The sequence below is a fragment of the Leuciscus leuciscus genome (genome assembly GCF_965113295.1).
Source record: "Leuciscus leuciscus genome assembly, chromosome: 15".
NCBI lineage: Eukaryota > Metazoa > Chordata > Actinopteri > Cypriniformes > Leuciscidae > Leuciscus > Leuciscus leuciscus.
The window spans coordinates 36,474,819-36,493,185 of record NC_138739.1 but is presented as its reverse complement, the minus strand read 5'-3'; the positions used below and the strand labels follow the sequence as shown (position 1 = coordinate 36,493,185).

Sequence of the window (18,367 nt, the reverse complement as noted above, 5' to 3'; positions counted from 1 at the left end):
TTCAAAAGGAATGCTTCAAGGTTATCTTGACTCAGGGAGGTTCTCAGACGGCTCTTCACTAACTTCAGGGTGGAGAAGGTCCTCTCACAGGCAACTTGAGTAATAGATAGTGTGAGGAGGAACTTGTAGCCCAAACCAATGATGTGATAAGCATCAGTAAGCAGATTGTACTGAGACAGGAGGAGATAGCAGCATATTGGACAGTTTTTGCATGTGGAACAACTTCTGCTTACAAACTCTACACTTTCATCAGGAACCTCAGAGCCTTCCCCTGCTTCATCATTAGAGGCAGCACCCCTAATGTTGTAGTTCTCCATTAGTGATTGTTTCAATCTTTCCCAGTGCTGTGCAAGGCTGATCAGTTCAGCCTGCAATGTCTCAAGACTGGCACGTTCATCAAATTGCAGTAGGCATTTGCTGAGCTCCTTCATGGCTGTCCCTGGAAGGCCTTTTTCTCTGATTTCAGGGAAGTTCCTAGGATCCATGCAGGAGACATCTGAACACAGCACTGCATTTTCTGCATAACGGCTATGAAAGCTTTCAATAACAGTGTCCAAGATCACATTGTGGATGTTGATTTTGTAGTCAGTGTCTGCATTAGTAATAGGCTCATCTTGTGCCAGCTCACCTGGTTGCCTCTTGTGTTTTCTAATTCTCTTCTCTGGGAGAGAAGTCTGAACTTCAGCCTCACTGTCCTCAAGCTTCTCCAGAATGCTATTGGCCCATTCAACAAAGTCATCTGCTGCCCTCATTACACCCTGAAAGTCCCGGGCATACTTTCTCAAGCTCTCCTCTGTTCCTGTCACCAAGTGCTGTGCTGAAGCAATATCCATGCCACTTGTTTGTAAATATTTAGAGAGAGGGGTTGTCTGCTCAAAAATCCTGAGGAAAATCTCAGCTGTCAGTATGGTTTCATACTTTAGGAGAGCAGCCTTGTACCCTTGGGCCTTGTTTCGGATGACAGGTTTCATGGTCACATCCTTTTCAATTTTTTCCATAGTGATGACCAGATCTGTGTAAAGTGCATTGTCAGGCTTTGGAAACCTTCCAAATACTTTCCTCAAGGCCTCATCTTTGGCTCACAAGCGCGTTTCACCAATTACACCAAGCCGTCTGTGTCTCTTGTCCTCACTGTTTTCCTCCCATAGCTTCATGCGCTTGTAGGAATCAAGAATGAACACTGCAAAGTCATTCAGTAGTGAGAAAAGGGACTCACTTGCCACAACAACCCCTGTAGTGTCAGCTAGAACAAGGTTGAGGACATGTGAGTAACACCATATGTGTACTTGGTTAGGTGATGCTCCTGTGAGCAATGCAGAGAAACCTTTGTATTGTCCCTGCATGTTTGCAGCTCCGTCTGTTGCATTACCAATGCACTTTTTGATGTCTATGTCCATCTTCTCTAGGGTCTGTTTCACAAGCTCCACAAAGTACTGTCCAGTTGATGAGTTTCTCGTGGACAACATCAGTAACATATCGCAGAACTACTGCACACTGGTCTTTGGATGTTAAATCCTGTGTTGTGTCAATTTGTATTGAGAACATCCCTGCCTTTCTCACTTCAACAGCAATTGTCTGTTGAATCATATTTCTTATTAATTCAACTACTTTATTTACTGTTGTTTTGGACATCAAAGTTACCATGGACCCTCTTCCTTTAGTTCTCACCTGCTTCTTTTTCTTCTCAATACAATCACTAACATGTTCCTGTAGGCAGACATCATACTTGCTCAGCAAAAGTATGAGCTCAAGAAAGTTACCATGATTGATAGCCGTGTTTTCAAGGTCATTTGTAGCTTCATGACTGTGCCCTCTGTAGCTTAGCCCACATTTACCAATAACTTTCACTACATCAATCACACGTTCCAAGACCTGCCTCCTCTTTCTAACCTGGTCTCGATGGACGGTCATTTGCTTATCAGTCAGAAGGGTATGGATATCTGCTTTGTTGACTCTAAGAAAAAAGGCTTCAGCACTTTCTCTATGGATACTGCTTCTCTCATGTTCCTGTACTCTCTGATGGGCATGTTTCCAGGCCTGCATACCTCCTTTGACAAATGCACTGTCACTGCCTAAAGGTTTTGCAAATGCAAGACATACTGAGCAGAATAGGGAGTGATTACTTTCATTGTATGTCAGCCATTTTCTGTTTGTGCCATCTTTTGAATGGAATACATCAGGAATGGCTCTTTCAGATGTTTGGATTGGGTGATACTTAAAAAAAAAATCTAAATCCTTAGACTGTGGACGGGCAAAATAATCAAAAGGCATATCAAGGCTTTCACTGTCTCCTTCATCTTTCCCTGAATCCTTCTCTCTCTCACTCTGCACATCTAGTTGCTCTGCAATATGAAATAAGCGTGTTCAATAATCTGTATTTATAATTGTGCAGCCATCAGTTGTATGTCCCCAAAATCACAGTCCTACTACTGATCTTATAAATCATAAAAAGCACATGTTGTTTAAAAAGTATAGCCTGCTGCCTGCATGTTTAGTTTTGCTTATCTTAAACTTTACCTGAAGGTTCCTGCTCTGACTCAAACGCTGAACTGTCCACCACCTCTAGCTCAACAGCAGGAGCATTTGCAGCACTAGTGCTATACTGCTGCTTCCTTCGTCACCTTTTCAAAATAAATAAATAAATAAACAAACAAACATTGTAGGCTACATATTGTAGACTAGAAATGAAAAATCAAAATAACTAACACTGTATTCTTTTCCATACCATCTACTTGATTTATTTATTATTTAAACAATTTGACCCACTAACACTATTCTGTCTACTTTTTATTCATTTTTATTTATTATATAAAAAATATGCTACATGTAGACGAAACAAGACTTGACACAGCACAGCAGCACTTACATATTGTTGCTCGTTTGTTGGTTTAATTTTATCTATTGTGATTATCTAAGTGATTTGGATGAAAGCGTTCGTCTGCCAAATTATTATAAATATAATGTAAATGTAATCTTGACCGACCTGCGTCTGTGGCCAGGGCTTTTTTCCTTTTTATACGCTCCCTCTCTGCTCCTCCTTTGCGTTTACGCTCCATTTTTTGAACGATTTAGTCAGATATACCCTGTCTCTGGATATAGCAGCCAGATATTAGGCAGTGCGTCGCTGACGTTGGGTGGGAGTGTCATTTTCACTCCGCCATTGCCTGATTCGTCGATTTATTCGTAGTTACACACCAGCCTATCACATGCCAGGCTGATCGTCTGCACAGCGGCAGCCGGCAGGCCAGAACGACCGTCAGGCCACCGGGAAATGTCCCGGTGCTCCCGATGGCCAGTCCGCCCCAACCAAGAGAAATATATGTCAACCTCAAAAATGTAACATTGGATCTGTATATCCGCATCGGGGAATAACATTATAATCTCGTTCACGGTAGAGAAAGATGCATGTAGGCTACACAGGAAAAGTAACCGTGAAGACACTGAATTTAACATAAACTGCCGTCATAATAATCACAAATACACTTACATTGCTGTAAATGAGTTTTATGAATGAATGACTTGTTCTAACTGTTGCTGGTCTTCAACACGCGCTTTTGCACCATCTGCTGGTGAGGTCGACTAACAGCAGATGGAGAGTATGCTCGGCAATCTACTGCTTTTCCTGCAGTTCCTGGACGTCAATGTTGAATTTACTGTCGAATTTGAACCACTGAATTTGTGGAAGCGAATTTGCAAAGCGAAATAAAATGGACCGAAAATTGCCTGTTGAATATTATTGGTTGTATTTTTAAACAGTTTGAATATTTTGGAAGTGAAATATGAAAGGTGAATATGGATTATTGAATTTTTAATAATGAAAAGGTGTTTGAAATGTTTTTAATTGAAATATTCACAGCTTAAATATTCAACCATGTTGAATTTCAGCCCATAAAAATGTAAGCACTAAAAATACAATGCATTAAAATGCAAGCATGGTTAATGCAATGCCTATTTTTTTTCAAGTAGTGCAATTCAACAGGCTTTTTATTTCAAAAACATTTGACATTATTGTACTTCCATATTAAAGCCTTTAAAAAAAACAATAAAATGTAATTTGGATTTAAATACATTTAGGTTCGGTATAGCCTATTTGTATTTTCAAAACATAAATACTTTGTGCTTGTCTCCCTTTTTTATTAGGCTGATGATTTCCCCTATATGATTGTAGTTCAGGCCCTCAAACCCCAACTATCATGTACACAAGCTGCAGATGTCCGAGAAAACGGCTCCATAAAAGCATCTTTGTGCACAGAAGGGCTGGGACTCGATTCCACAAAAAGTTGATTCTTCAATTCAGAGGCATTTGGAATCGAGAGTCAATGTCTGGAATCGATTAAACTCCTGTGACGTAATAAAGTTGGGTGTAAGCACTACTTTGAGCTTAGTAAATTCCAGCCTTGTGATGAATTTTGTAGCATCTTCTAAATATACGACTAGGCGCAGTATAGGAATGGGGAAATTTTGCTTTGTCTAAGGTTAAATAAGTTGTAAACTTCACCGGCTCATGAACACAGTCCAGAAAAGGTCTGGAACAATTATTGAGAAGGACGATTCGGGTGGTTAAAATGATGTAGAATCTGTTCATTATCACATCATCCCACCTCCAAATATAAAAGCAGTCCTGTCCAAATGGAGCTTCGGGATGTGAAAGTTTACTGTGAGTCACAGAGTGGAAATAACAGGGTCATGCAAAGTGAGAATGGGCATGTCATGTCAGAAATATGAAAAATAAAACTTCTCGCATTCGTTCGTTCGTTGTACGCATAACATATTTACATAATTTTTTACATGATGCACCACAAGTGTGTCGCACACAAAAACAATCATACAGCACGACATGGGTAATCTGATACAAATATCAGAGTTGGTTCTTTTAATTAATTGTTCAGAAAGGTGCGCAAACGCAAAAAGTTTTGGTATGATCAGTGCGCCAATTTCTTCAGACGAGTCTTTCACTCTGTTGATCTCACCAAATCAGAAGATATACTAATAATCAGAATAATATACTAATGATCAGAATATCAACAAGATTATTGAATTGCAAGTTTTTAATTGTGGTGCCACCAAGAAAGCAAAAATATATTCTCTCTCTCTGTACAGTAATAGCTTTTAATAGCCATCCTTATGTGACGCTTAAGTTTATGGTAATTCATGAAACAAAGGTTAACTAAAACATGTTAACTAAAAGAGAGCAAGTGGTTGCAAATGCAATTTTTTCTTATCAAAGCTTTGTCACCCTCTGGAGGCCATTATTAATAACTTATTTACAGTGTTAACCAGGTCTTCAACATTTTTAAGGCAAAAAAGTTATAACCTATAATAACGCATATAGTATCATAGTGCTTACATTTTTACCACATTATTGGTAGTTTTAATGTGATATTTGTTGTAAATGCACAGCAACCACAACACTTGCCATGCTTTTACCACAGTAACTTTAGTTGTACTGTGATAGGTGTAGTAAAGGATAGTAACCACAAAACTTACCATGCTTTTACCTCAGTTTTGGTAGTTTAAAAGTAAAAAAAAAAAAGTAAAATCCTAATAATGTAAAATCTAATATTTGTTAGGTAAATCAGTACTTTTTCCTTTAAATAATCAGGGGCCTATATTATACATAATGATATTTTATTTTCTCTTTTTTCAGCTGAAAAGACCAAAAGGGCCTTTCGGACTCAGTCAGCCCATTATTGTTTGAGGAGAAGTAAACGGAGGAGATGGAAAGCTGCAAAGGCAATGGTATGTATGTGTTGGTTTTAACCCTTAATCAAACATTTGATCAAGCATTTGTTGTTTCTTAAACCGTTTCTTACACAACCCATAGCTCAATCAGTACGATCAAAGTCTCAAAGTCTTAATAATTCACAAGATTTAACAATCCTAGTACATATTTGCATACTTGTACATTATCCTGCAGCTTTTACTCCTACTGCTGTCATTGGCTACTGCCTCAAATCCTGTACATATTTGTAAATCAGTTGCGCCTCTTCTTGGAAAATATCACACACAAGTTTATATTAATTGCATTTGTTGTGGCAAAAACAATCATTAAACAATTATCATCACTGCATAAGAGACACCAATAATCAAATTGTATTTTAAAAGATATTTATTCTTTTCCATGAGGCTTAGTCACATGATCACAGCAGCTACCCCGTGACGTGAGCAAGACCTGACACCCAGCCCAGGAAATTCCCTTCTTATACTCCTTCTTCAAGGTCTTTTCTTCCACTCACCCAGCATGGCTACATCACATTTAGAATAGAATGACCCCTCTAACCCCACTTGGCTAAATTATCTTCCAGACCTAAAGAGTTAAAGGTTCTTAACCATTTGTCTTACTGTGTGTGTCTTGCTTACGTCAGGTGTACAAACATACATAAATTCCAGAGGAGAAACAATGCTTAAAACAATGTCTAAGAAAGTTAATGAAAAAAAGCAAAATATAAATTTTTCTATAACACTTTATTCTTTATTCTTTAAAATTATTACAAATTGGACCCTGTCTGTTCTTGTTCCAATGATACATGATGCCTCTCCACACCTCCTAACCGACCTCTGTTTGCAAGAGTGGAATAGCTAATCTGACTTGTCACATGACATCAGATATTCGATTATTTTGTCATAATCAGATCAGTTACACTGCTGATAGCTGTACTGTTTGCATGTAAAACGTGCTATTTTTAACCAAATTCATATTAATATTGCTTGCTATTAAAGATATACTTTTATTCATAGAAATGCCCACATATCAGTGAACTTATTACATAAAAATGCATTTACATTTAATTATGCAACACTCTTTACAGAAAAATATCCCGCAGTTATGGATAAACTCACAACATCATCATCAAGTCCTGTGCTGGGCACATTGGGCAACAAGTGTCCTCCAACATATTCGATCCGTGGCCAAGTTCTCCACATCTTCCCATGGGACACTAACATTCTTCAGATTTTCGTGAAACATCTGTCTCCATGTCTTCCTTGGTCTTCCCTGTCTCCTGCATCCTCCTGGTGGTGTCCACTTCATTACTGTCTTTGGGTGTTGTTGTTTGGTAATGCGTAGGATGTGTCCAGCGAGGTGCATCCTTTGCTCTCTCTCAGTTTCTGAAAGTCTTCATGTGGAGTCTTTCAAATGTATTTATGCATCAGTCTAATCAAATAAGCAAATTTGTGTCATTGATTATGTGAACTCGTTTTTGGATGGTAACACTGGAGTCTTTTGTTCCCTTTCGTGGTCACTACGAGTTACGTCGTGACGACGCATGGGGTTTTGTTTAGAAAGCCTCTCACCTTCGAGTATACAAAACGAGCCAATGGCAAGAAAATGCCATGGGTCTGCGGAATTTGCATAGCGTAACTCCGCCCCAGCTCGTGGGTATATAAGGAAGTACGCTGGCAACATGCAGTTATGTTTTCGCTTCGGAGCCAAGAGTTTTCTTTACTCCCACAAGCCATTCTGAATTATCTTCACTCTACAAGACGAGCGGCTCTCCAGTGTGTTGGTGCAACAGTGCGTTCCAGCGAGATCACATTGCCTGCTGCTGATCTGTGCAGTGATCTGCTGACTGTGTGTGTGCTTCTCCCTGGGCGCTTCAGCACTCTGCTGAGCTTTTTTGGCCCTGTCCCAAATGGCACACTTCATATGCACTTTCGGTCTTGTGGACTTACAATGGCTGCCGCGTGCGTGTGTCCGTTAAGTCCATGAGACCGTAGGGTGACCCATTTGTAATTTTAGGCCTCAGAAGGGTGCTCGCGAGCGCCCCCTTTGCGGTCGATATGCACCCTCGATGCAGACTTTTGCCGAGCCCGCACTGATGCGGACTCCGCAGCAGACTTCTTCCCGACAGTCAAAGTTTTTTTAGTAAAAACATGGAGGTCCAGGAGGTCCAGGAGGAGGTCGCGTGTTGGGCTTAATCACGCTCGGCAGCGCTCGTGGATTAGTCATGTTTTCATTGCGGGAACATGATCATCGTGATGTTTAGATCGAGACTCAATGATCTCCGTGTGGGTAGAATCCCCTCTGCCACACCCCAATCTATCTCTTCCTTGAGAGGGGATACTTTGGCTGGTGGCCAGGGTGATCTGAGGGTTACGATGTGGCACAATAACTGACGAGTCATTCCTGGGGCCACGCCCCCCTCCACATCGCAAACCGCGGAGCTTCTGTGTGTGCCTGGTTCCTCTCGGGGACCCAGTGTTTTCATTCCGGGCTCCGGCGGATGATGTCATGTCACTCACAGCATCACAAGGCGGGCTTGATTCCTCTGGAAATGAGGATTCGACTGCGTTGCTTCCCTCGGGAGTGCCAGCGTTAGCCGAGTGAGATCCAGAGCTGACGGCCATGCTTTCCCGGGCAGCTGAAAGCATCGGTTGGAGTGGCGCCGCCCTCCCGCGAGCGCTGTAGGCTGGACGATTGGTTCCTGGGCGAACGCTAGTCCTTCCCTGGACTAATCTGACTGAACGCGCAAACTTGACCACGCCCTCACGCAGGGACGCTATGCCTCCCATGTCTGGGCTGGTCAATCCACTGCGCACTGTACACACCTCGCTCTACGGGCGACGTATGTCACTGCGTGATCCCTGGGCCAGGTGATGTCCTCATGTGTGGTCCAGGAACGCCATTAGGGCTCAACCGGGTTGATGTGTGGGAGTCCAAGAACACGTTTTCTTAGCTCCCCCATGTCCCAGGCTGGGCTCTTCGGCGGTGTGGTTGAGGACTGCGCCCAACAGTTTTCAACCATCCAGAAGCAGATTGAGGCCCTTCTGCACCGATGGTCATCTGTCCATTCGGTTTCCTTAGTCTGTTTACCGCCGATGCCGTCTCCCTGCGGCTCCTCCAGGAGGAGGTCGCAGGAGGGCGGCACCGCCCTTTAGCCGGCCAAACGCCAGGTGGAGTTAGGGCTCAGCCCTTACAGAAAAAACACATGAACTTCACATGTGCAAAAACTCATGTGATCACATGTGACCACATGCACATGATAACATGTGAAATTCATGTGTTTTTTCTGTAAGGGAGTTCTTCTCAGGAGCTGGTAGCAGGACCACTCCTTCCCCCGGTGGAGGGCCGGGACAGAATCTTTGTTTTCTAAGAACTGATGCCCCTTCCTCCGAGCCCCAAGAGGTCGTGGATGGCAGTGTGCGACACTCTGCCTCGCCACTCTTGTCCCCCTCTGTCGCCAGACCCCTGGCAGAGCAGGCCCCCGTGGAACGCTGGTCCTTCCCTGGCCTTCTCTGTCAGGATGCGGCAAATGACCACGCCCCCACACCGGGATGCTACGCCTCCCCTGTCTGGGTCAGTCCTTCTGCCTCGCTGCCCCACCGAGGGTACGTCTGTGGTTTGCATGACCCCGCTGGTACAGTTCTTGGGAGCCTGGTTAGAGCTTCCCAACCTGTCCCGCTGGGTCGTGAGAACCATCAGGCCCGGCTATGCGATTAAGTTCGCACGGAGTCCGCTACACCATGGTCAGTGGCAAAGCTCGGGCACAGTCGAGATGTGCATAAGCAGCTGCTACCCTACTGGCCCAATAGGTCAGTCTTGCATGAAGGAAGAGGACTGCTCATGAAAGGAGAGAGACTTATAATCCCTGAGTACATGAGACCTGACATCCTGCAGGGACTGCTCCAGGGACATCAAGGTATCAACAGATGCCTAGCTAAGGCCAGAGAATCAGTCTGGTGGCCAGGCATCACGTCTGCTGTAAAGCAAATGGTTGAGAAATGTGAGATTTGCGCACGCGAAGCCCAAACACCAGTCAAGCCTCTACTCACAATAGAACTCCCAAGCAGACCATGGCAGAGGGTCGCAGCTGATCTTTTCCAATGGCATAATGGAAACTATTTAGTCATGATAGACTACTTCTCTCACTATATTGAAGTTTGCTCCCTACCTGGCAGCACATCAGCAACTATTGCAAGATTTAAAGCTGTGTTTGCCAGATATGGATGCCCAGAAGTGCTTGTCACAGACAATGATCCTATATTCTCCTGTCATGAATTCGCTCAGTTTGCACGGGATTATGACTTTACCCATGTGACAAGCAGGCCCCGTTACCCCTGCAGCAATGGGAGGCTGAACGGGCCGTCAGCAGGGTAACACAAAAACTACCCAACCACTGAAAAAATAACAAAATGACCCAAAAGGCTCAACCCAGGATTTGGGTAGAAAAAATAACCCAAGATTTTTTAGTGTAAAAATAATCCAAATCAGTTTTTCTGATCCTCTAGACCTGTTGTTTCTCTTCCCTCTTTAATAATATGTAATGTAAACCTCTTAGACAGTAAGTGAAATAACAAACTTATGTAAAAAAGAACATAAACGTATTATCACTGGTGACTATCAGTGCCATTTTCTGGGAGATGTTGAAACCTCAGTAAGGGATGAAGCTTTTACCTGTTATATGGCTTACCCAGTTGCTCCAAAGGTCAAGGAGACTCATTACAAAATTATGTTTAAGATTTAACCAGCTAATGTTTTTATACAGAAACGAGGCTTCATCATTGTAGCTTTTGTTCTTCTTTTTCTGAAACACTATAGTCACCTATTATTTTACTGTGAGGTTACTTCTACATTTTGGTTTGATATACATAGCTGGTTGTCAGTAGAAATGGAGACAATTCCTCCTATAACCCAACAAGATGTGCTTTTTTAAAGTAATGTTTTAAAAAACATAATAGCAAGTCTGAAACTTTATGTTTCTCTCTGTCAGAATATTAACTATTTTAGTATATTTTTCTTTGATGTCTATATCAGCTACCTGTTTTCATTTTTGATTGTTCCCTGTCTTATTATGTACATTCTACAATAAAAAAAATAAAAATAAAAATATTAAAATAAAAATTGTTTTCTGTTAAACCATAGTGTTCCTCCAGAGGGCGCTTGAAGGCCCAGAAAATGCAATCCGCCTTTGAGAGGCATGGACGGATTTTGTCTTGCAGGACAAATTTGTACACTAAAAGAGTAGTCTTTTACGTCTATATATACTCAGGACGTTGCAGCTAATGAAAAAACTGATTTATCAATCTGTCTGAAAACACTTCCTTAATCATTTCTGAGTGAGTGCTGTGAATGCTAATCAGCATTCTTTTACAATATCACAAATGTATTTGATTGGTCCATTCTGGCCAGCATTGAGAAAAGTAACATTAATAAAGCTGATTCTTCAGCAGTGATTCTGGTTCTTAAAGGGATACTTCACCTCTGGAAAGATGAATGTGTATTTAAAATAGGTCATTTATGTAGAAGAAATGTGAAATTATTTTTGAATTTGGAGCTTTCTAGACTGAGAAAAGCCAGAAAATTTATTTTTGGCTTATGTGGATGAAAGACAACAACTCCCAGAATGCACTTGCTTCGCTGCCCTACGAGGCCACTCCCAAGCCACGCCTACCGGTAAGAGAGCGCAGTTGAATTTTCTTAACAATGTTAAAACGCACATCAACCGATCACTTGTTTAGCGTTCATGTAAACACTACATTCAGATTCACCAACAGGAATGAATTCAGTTAGATTGAAACAAAAGGTGTGCATGTAAACAATGAATGGCGACTGTAGAAAGCAAAAGCCGAATCCTGGACATTTTGGACGATCTCGACGGCCGGACATGTCCGGGAAAAAGTGTATGGTAACCCCTACTACTCAGCTTTCTCCTACTAACGTTACGTTACTCAGCTTTCTCCACAGAACAAGAGCCTGCTAGCTTAGCTTCCAAAGAAAGACGGCTGACACTGTGTACATTCTGTGAGTGAGATCCCACCCTCTATGGGCGGGTTGAAAACATGCGGGACAGCCCCCACTACTGGCTGTAGTCTTTAGCCTCTGGCCAAAAAATCCTCCGATGACGCAAAATGACGATTTGTGCGTCATCGGAGGGTTTTTCCAGACAAAAAAATACATAAATCTCTCGTCTCAGGGGGACATGAGGGTGGAAAACACGGTAATTCGAAAATACTACAGGTTTTCTACTAATATAAAGCTTAATGCTAAATCCTGAAGTATCCCTTTAAAGTTTCTCAATATTTTTTGAGAACACTTTTTGACGTTTTTACATCTAATGGTAAAGACCCTTGTAATAATGTTAACTGCACTGCTGATATGTCATGCTAATTTATGAACTAAAATGGGAAAAATTACTGTACTATAGCCTTTCACATTTACAATTATTTACTAGGTTATTTGCATACTTTATGCGTTATGATACAAAGATCCATTACAACACAAAAAGCATGCACACTATAGGCTAAATCTTCTTTTTTCTCAATGCACAAAATGATTGATCCATTTTTAACAATTTAACATAGGGGCTACCACTCTTCATGTTGAGATTAAGAAAATTGTGAGAATTTGATGCATAACGTCAAATAGAAAAACTATTGGTTTGTTTGCACTCTCTCACAAAGCTGAGACTTTGTGGTTAATTGCTTGTAACAAGCAAGACAAGTGGCACGCTTTACAAGACCATCTCTAAACACCTTAGCATATAGCCAACCTCAAATGGGGTAAACTCCAAGGTGTTAGCCACAGGTTAGCAGATGTGGAGATGTAGCTAGGCTACTTGACCTTGTTTCAAGGTTGTAACTGAAGAAGACTTTCAGCCAAAACATCTCTGATTTGTTGGCTATACTTCTCCTGATATGAATCGAATAAACAGAGTAAATAGGACATTGTTGCTCAGAATGCAGACCTTATTTTATATACTGATTACCCCCTTCCTGTTCGCAGGAGTGATGAGATACTTAGTAGATTGTCCTCACTCAATGGCTGGTTGTCTAAGTGGTGTCCGCAAAATAATATAGAATTCATAGACAGTTGGAAAAGTTTTTGGGGCAGACCTGACCTGTTGAAAAGAGATGGTATTCATCCCTCCTGGGATGGTGCTGCTCTTCTCTCTAGTAATATGGCACATAGTCTTAAAGCTCAAACATGAATTGGGGCTCAGGTCAGGAAGCAGGCAGACTGGCTTAACCGACCGTCTGCCAGCTGTCTCACGTCACCAAGGTCAGATAAATCCCATCACATGGAGCCTCTTTCACCTAGATATCATCATATAGAGACTGTGTCTGTTCCTCGAATTAGGAAATACAAAAAACTTTGTAAAAAATGTTATTTGTTGTTCAACAAATAAAAAACAGATATAATACAAATGAGCAAATGATAAAGCTTGGGTTGCTGAATATTCAATCCCTTACTTCAAAAGCACTTATTGTTAATGATGTGACTACAGACTATAATCTAGATGTGCTGTGTTTGACAGAAACCTTGCTAAAACCAAACGATTACATTACTTTAAATGAGTCCAACCCGCAAGATTACTGTTATAAACATAAACCTCGTCTGAAAGGCAAAGGGGGAGGTTTTGAAGTGTTGGTGCTTAATGTAACAATATATAGTGTAAATGATAATTAATGTTTGAGATTTGTGCTGGCTACTGTATACAGGCCACCAGGGCACCATACAGACTTTATCAAATAATTTGCTGACTTTCTATCAGAGTTAGTACTGGCTGCAGATAAAGTACTAATTGTTGGTGATTTTAATATACATGTAGATAACGAAAAATATGCATTGGGATTGGCATTTAAAGACATTCTGAACTCTACTGGAGTTAGACAACACGTGTCAGGACCTACTCATTGTCGTAATCATACTCTAGATCTAATATTATCACACGGAATAAATGTTGATGCCGTTGAAATTCTGCAGCAGAGCGATGACATCTCAGATCATTATCTAGTCTCTTGTAAACTTCATTTAGCCAAGGCTGCAAAGCCGACTCCATGTTACAAAGATGTTAGACCTATCCCTTCTGCCACTAAAGATTGCTTTATTAATAATCTTCCTGATCAGTTTCATCATCTCAGCATCCCAGATAGCTTAGAAGAACTCGATATTGCGACAGAAACTTTTAACTCTCTCTTTTCCAGCACTTTAGACACAGCTGCTCCGTTGCGCTTAAAGAAGATTAAAGAAAATAGTCCAACACAGTGGTACAACGAGCACACTCGGGCCCTTAAGAGAGCAACCAGAAAAATGGAGCGCAACTGGAAGAAAACAAAACTAGAGGTATTTCGAATTTCATGGAAAGAGAGCTCGATTGCATATAGAGAGGCTTTAAAAGCTGCTAGATCTGCTTATTTTTCAACCCTATTAGAAGAAAATAAACATAATCCTAGGTATTTATTTGAAACAGTGGCTAAACTAAGGAAAAATAAAGCTTCAAGCCCACAAGTTTCCAAGCAGCACAGCAGTAATGACTTTATGAACTTCTTCACTTATAAGTTTTATAATATCAGGGAGAAAATTATAACCATGCAACCATCTACTACAGTATCGCATCAGGCAGTGCATTTAAGTCTCCCTAAGGAAAAATTTGATTCATTCATTGCTATAGAAGAGGAAGAATTCGCTAGACTCGTTAAATCATCTAAATCGACATGTATGTTAGACCCTATACCGACTAAGCTACTGAAAGAGATGCTTCCAGAGGTCATATGTCCTCTATCATTAATTCATCTTTGTCATTAGGATACATACCAAAAAACTTTTAAGCTGGCTATGATTGAACCGCTTGTCAAAAAAACGCACCTTGATCGTACAGAATTAGTCAATTACAGGCCGATCTCGAATCTACCTTTTCTGTCAAAGATACTAGAAAAGGCGGTATCCTCACAACTATGTTCCTTTTTAGAAAGAAATGATTTCTGGGAGGATTTTCAATCAGGATTTAGACCATACCATAGTACTGAGACAGCTCTCATTAGAGTTACAAATGATTTGCTCTTATCATCCGATCGTGGTAATCTCTCTATTAGTGTTACTCGATCTTAGTGCTGCATTTGATACTATCGACCACAACATTCTTGTAAATAGACTCGAAAATTATGTTGGCATTAGTGGAATTGCATTAGCATGGTTTAAATCATCACTTATCTGACCGTTATCAGTTTGTAGCAGTAAATTAAGAGATGTCTCATCGATCACAAGTTCAGTATGGCGTACCACAAGGCTCAGTACTATGACCGTTGCTTTTCAGTCTGTACATGCTACCCTTAGGAGAAATCATTAGGAAGCATGGCATTAGTTTTCACTGTTATGCTAATGATACTCAGCTGTATCTCTTCACACCCTGACGAAACTTACCAATTCACAAAATTAACGGAATGCATAGCTGATATAAAAAATTGGATTATACTATACTAAATTCTGGAAAAAAAACTGAGATTCTAATTATTGGACAAAAAAACGTCCTCACGTAATAACCTAGAATACTGTCTAACACTTGATGGCTGCTCTGTCAAGTCTTCATCATCGGTTAGTAACCTGGGTGTGCTCTTTGATACCAATCTTTCATTTGAAAGTCACGTGTCTAGTATCTGTAAAACCACATTTTTCCATTTTAAAAATATATCTAAATTACGTCATATGCTCTCATGGACAAATGCGGAACAATTAGTTCATGCGTTCATGACATCAAGGCTAGATTATTCTAATGCTCTTATGGGTGGTTGCCCTACACGCTTAATAAACAAATTACAGTTGGTCCAAAACGCAGCAGCTTGAGTTCTTTCCAGAACCAGGAAGTATGACCATATTAGCCCTGTTCTGTCAACACAGCATTTTCTCCCTATTAAACATCGTATACATTTTAAAATATTGCTGATTACTTACAAAGCACTAAATGGTTTAGCTCCGCAGTACTTGAGTACTTGACTTCTATAACTCAATGTTAGGCTGCATAGATCAGGTCAGCCGGAACCGGGAACACTTATCATAAATCCTGATGTACTCGTTACATCATAAGAAGAATGGCGTCGACGCTAAAATTAGTCTCTCTGTTTATCCCGAGGTTTACCGCAGTCCACTGGATCCAGGGCGTATCCAGATCTGATGAAGGACCTGCACCTGGACGCAACGACAACGCAGTCCTGAAGTGTCAACTAGTCTCTCCCCTGTGAAGGCCTGTATTATAAATTTCAAGGCCAGACAAGTAGTTTGTTGATGGTTGATTTGTAGGGAAGGACTACACGCCTGCGCACATATATTCAAACGCGCTATAGACTGAACTCGTAATACGCATGTGCACGCCATCAGTGTTCTCACGAATTCACGTAAAACGGTGTCGTGTTAGCGGGCCCTAAATTAATAACTAATGATCGCTGCGACGGAAGTGAATCAATCAAAACTAACTTTAGCTGGACAATAACTTTATTCTAGAGCTGCTATAAAGCCAAAACAATCTCTGTTACTTTAATTTCTTATTATCAATGTAAAGCCGCTTTGAAACAATCTACATTGTTAAAAGCGCTATATAAATGAAGATGACTTGACTTGACTTGATCTGAATTTAAATTAGTTTATTATGAAGCGTATGGATTTCGGAATAATGAGTGATTATAATCAAGGTATTAATCAATATTTTTCATACTAAACATCACATGAGTTGAATGACTTCTCTAAGCTTATGAGATTTTACTTTGTTATATAAGTTACCAGTGTGATTACTGAAATGTTCTTTTCATGTATTCTCTAATGTCTGTATTTGATACCTGAATGCAGTGCTTGCTTATTTAGCCCGGCTTACAAAAATGACATATGGACTCTTTTTGTTTGAGAAAGGTCTTCAACATGTGTTAAAACATATAAGTATCATTGGCGTCAATAGTTTGAGTGACCATTTCGTAGATAAAGTATTTTCTTTACTGTGTCGTATTAAAGTGCCCTCTCTATGAAAGAAAGAACATTATCTTGAATGTTTGAGAGGAGTCTGCTGTTTATAGTTAGAGCCTGGCCAAATCCAACCTTGGAAAAGCTGTGTGTCGATGTGTGTGTTAGTCTTCTTGGTTACAGGTTAAGGAACCACTGGCATTGAGATTGACTGAGTTGTTGTTCAGGACATGCTGGCGCCCAGCAACCAAAATCTGCGACCTGGAAGGTCACAACGTGCCTGACTTCAGGGTCCGAGTGTCAGCTGCATAATCGATGGAGATATGCTTCCGTCTATCTGTATATGTGTGGAAAATGACTATGTTTATCTATTTCTTAGCCAATCAGAAGCATTCAACCTGAAGCAAGGACATAGCTTAGACCTTGGTGAAGGGTATAACTGCTTTGATCTTTGTAACTGTAAGTGGGGCGGCCTACAAACTCCTGTGTGAGTCTTGAAGCTGAACTTCTGCCTGATGAAACTGCAAACTATCTTAAGTAAAACTTTTCTTTAATGTATTATAATTCTGACTCCGGGTCTTCATTCATCATATCTGGTTCTGGCTCTTTGACTGTAAGTCCCCTTACAGTAACACATGATTAATTACTAATGGGTTACCATTACCTTATATTATACATTATGCATTATTAATATTAATTATGAACCTGTATATAGTAGTTCTTAGTAGTCCTCAGTGAGGTATGACAAATAGAAGTTACTGATTAGCTAATAGTGAACTACCACATTCAACTGAGCACTATTACTTACTAATTTGTTAATCAGAGTATCTTGTTAGTTAATAGTAGTTACTAGAATGTTAATAGTGTGCAGTGTTGGGCAAGCAATTTGGAAAATGTAGTGAGCTAAGTAATATATTTTTATAGCCATCCTTGCATGATGCTTAAGTTTATGGTAATACATAAAACAAATGTTAACTAAAACATGCAAACATGTTAAAGGAACACGCCGACTTTGAGACTTTAGCTTATTCACCGTATCCCCCAGAGTTAGATAAGATCATACATACCCTTTTCATCTCCGTGATGCCGTAACTCTGTCTGACGCACCCACCGCTAGCCTAGCTTAGCACAAAGACTGGAGGTAAACGGCTCCAGCTAGCATACTGCTCCCAATAAGTGACAAAATAACACCAACATTTTCCTATTTACATGTTGTGATTTGTATAGTCACAGCGTGTACGAATAACAAGGTCACATGAGACACAGCCATCTTCTAGCTGTATACATACTGGGAACTATATTCTCAGAAGGCAAAGCACTGCTACTTCTGCGGAGTGATTTACTCCAACTCTGAGGAACTCTCTGCTCCTCACCACGGGGCTTCTCAGGTGCTGCGAGCAAATCACTCCACCCAAGTAACAAGTGTAGTTCCCAGTATGTATCTAACTCTGGGGGATACGGTGAATAAGCTAAAGTCCCAACAAGTTGGCGTGTTCCTTTAACTAAACGAGAGCAAATGGTTGCAAATGCAAGTTTTTCTTATCAAAGCTTCATCACCCTCTGGAGGCCATTATTAATAACTTATTTACAGTGTTAACCAGGGGTCTTCAACATTTCTAAGGTATAAAATCTAAGTTGTATTATAATGTGGCAATATTATGTGCAAGAAATTTAGAATCACACTTTAATTTATACCCGACTACG

General features: G+C 40.6%; 1 long non-coding RNA gene across 1 annotated transcript in view; it reads left to right on the top strand.

Moving 5' to 3' along the window:
• LOC309475240 overlaps positions 1-17,227 on the top strand; it is an 83,589-nt gene extending 66,362 nt beyond the window's left edge. The window contains exons 2-3 of the long non-coding RNA XR_014197565.1: positions 5,648-5,749; positions 16,847-17,227. This is a non-coding gene — a long non-coding RNA (uncharacterized lncRNA). The remainder of the gene's footprint in view (positions 1-5,647; positions 5,750-16,846) is intronic.
• The last annotated feature ends 1,140 nt before the right edge of the window (positions 17,228-18,367 follow it).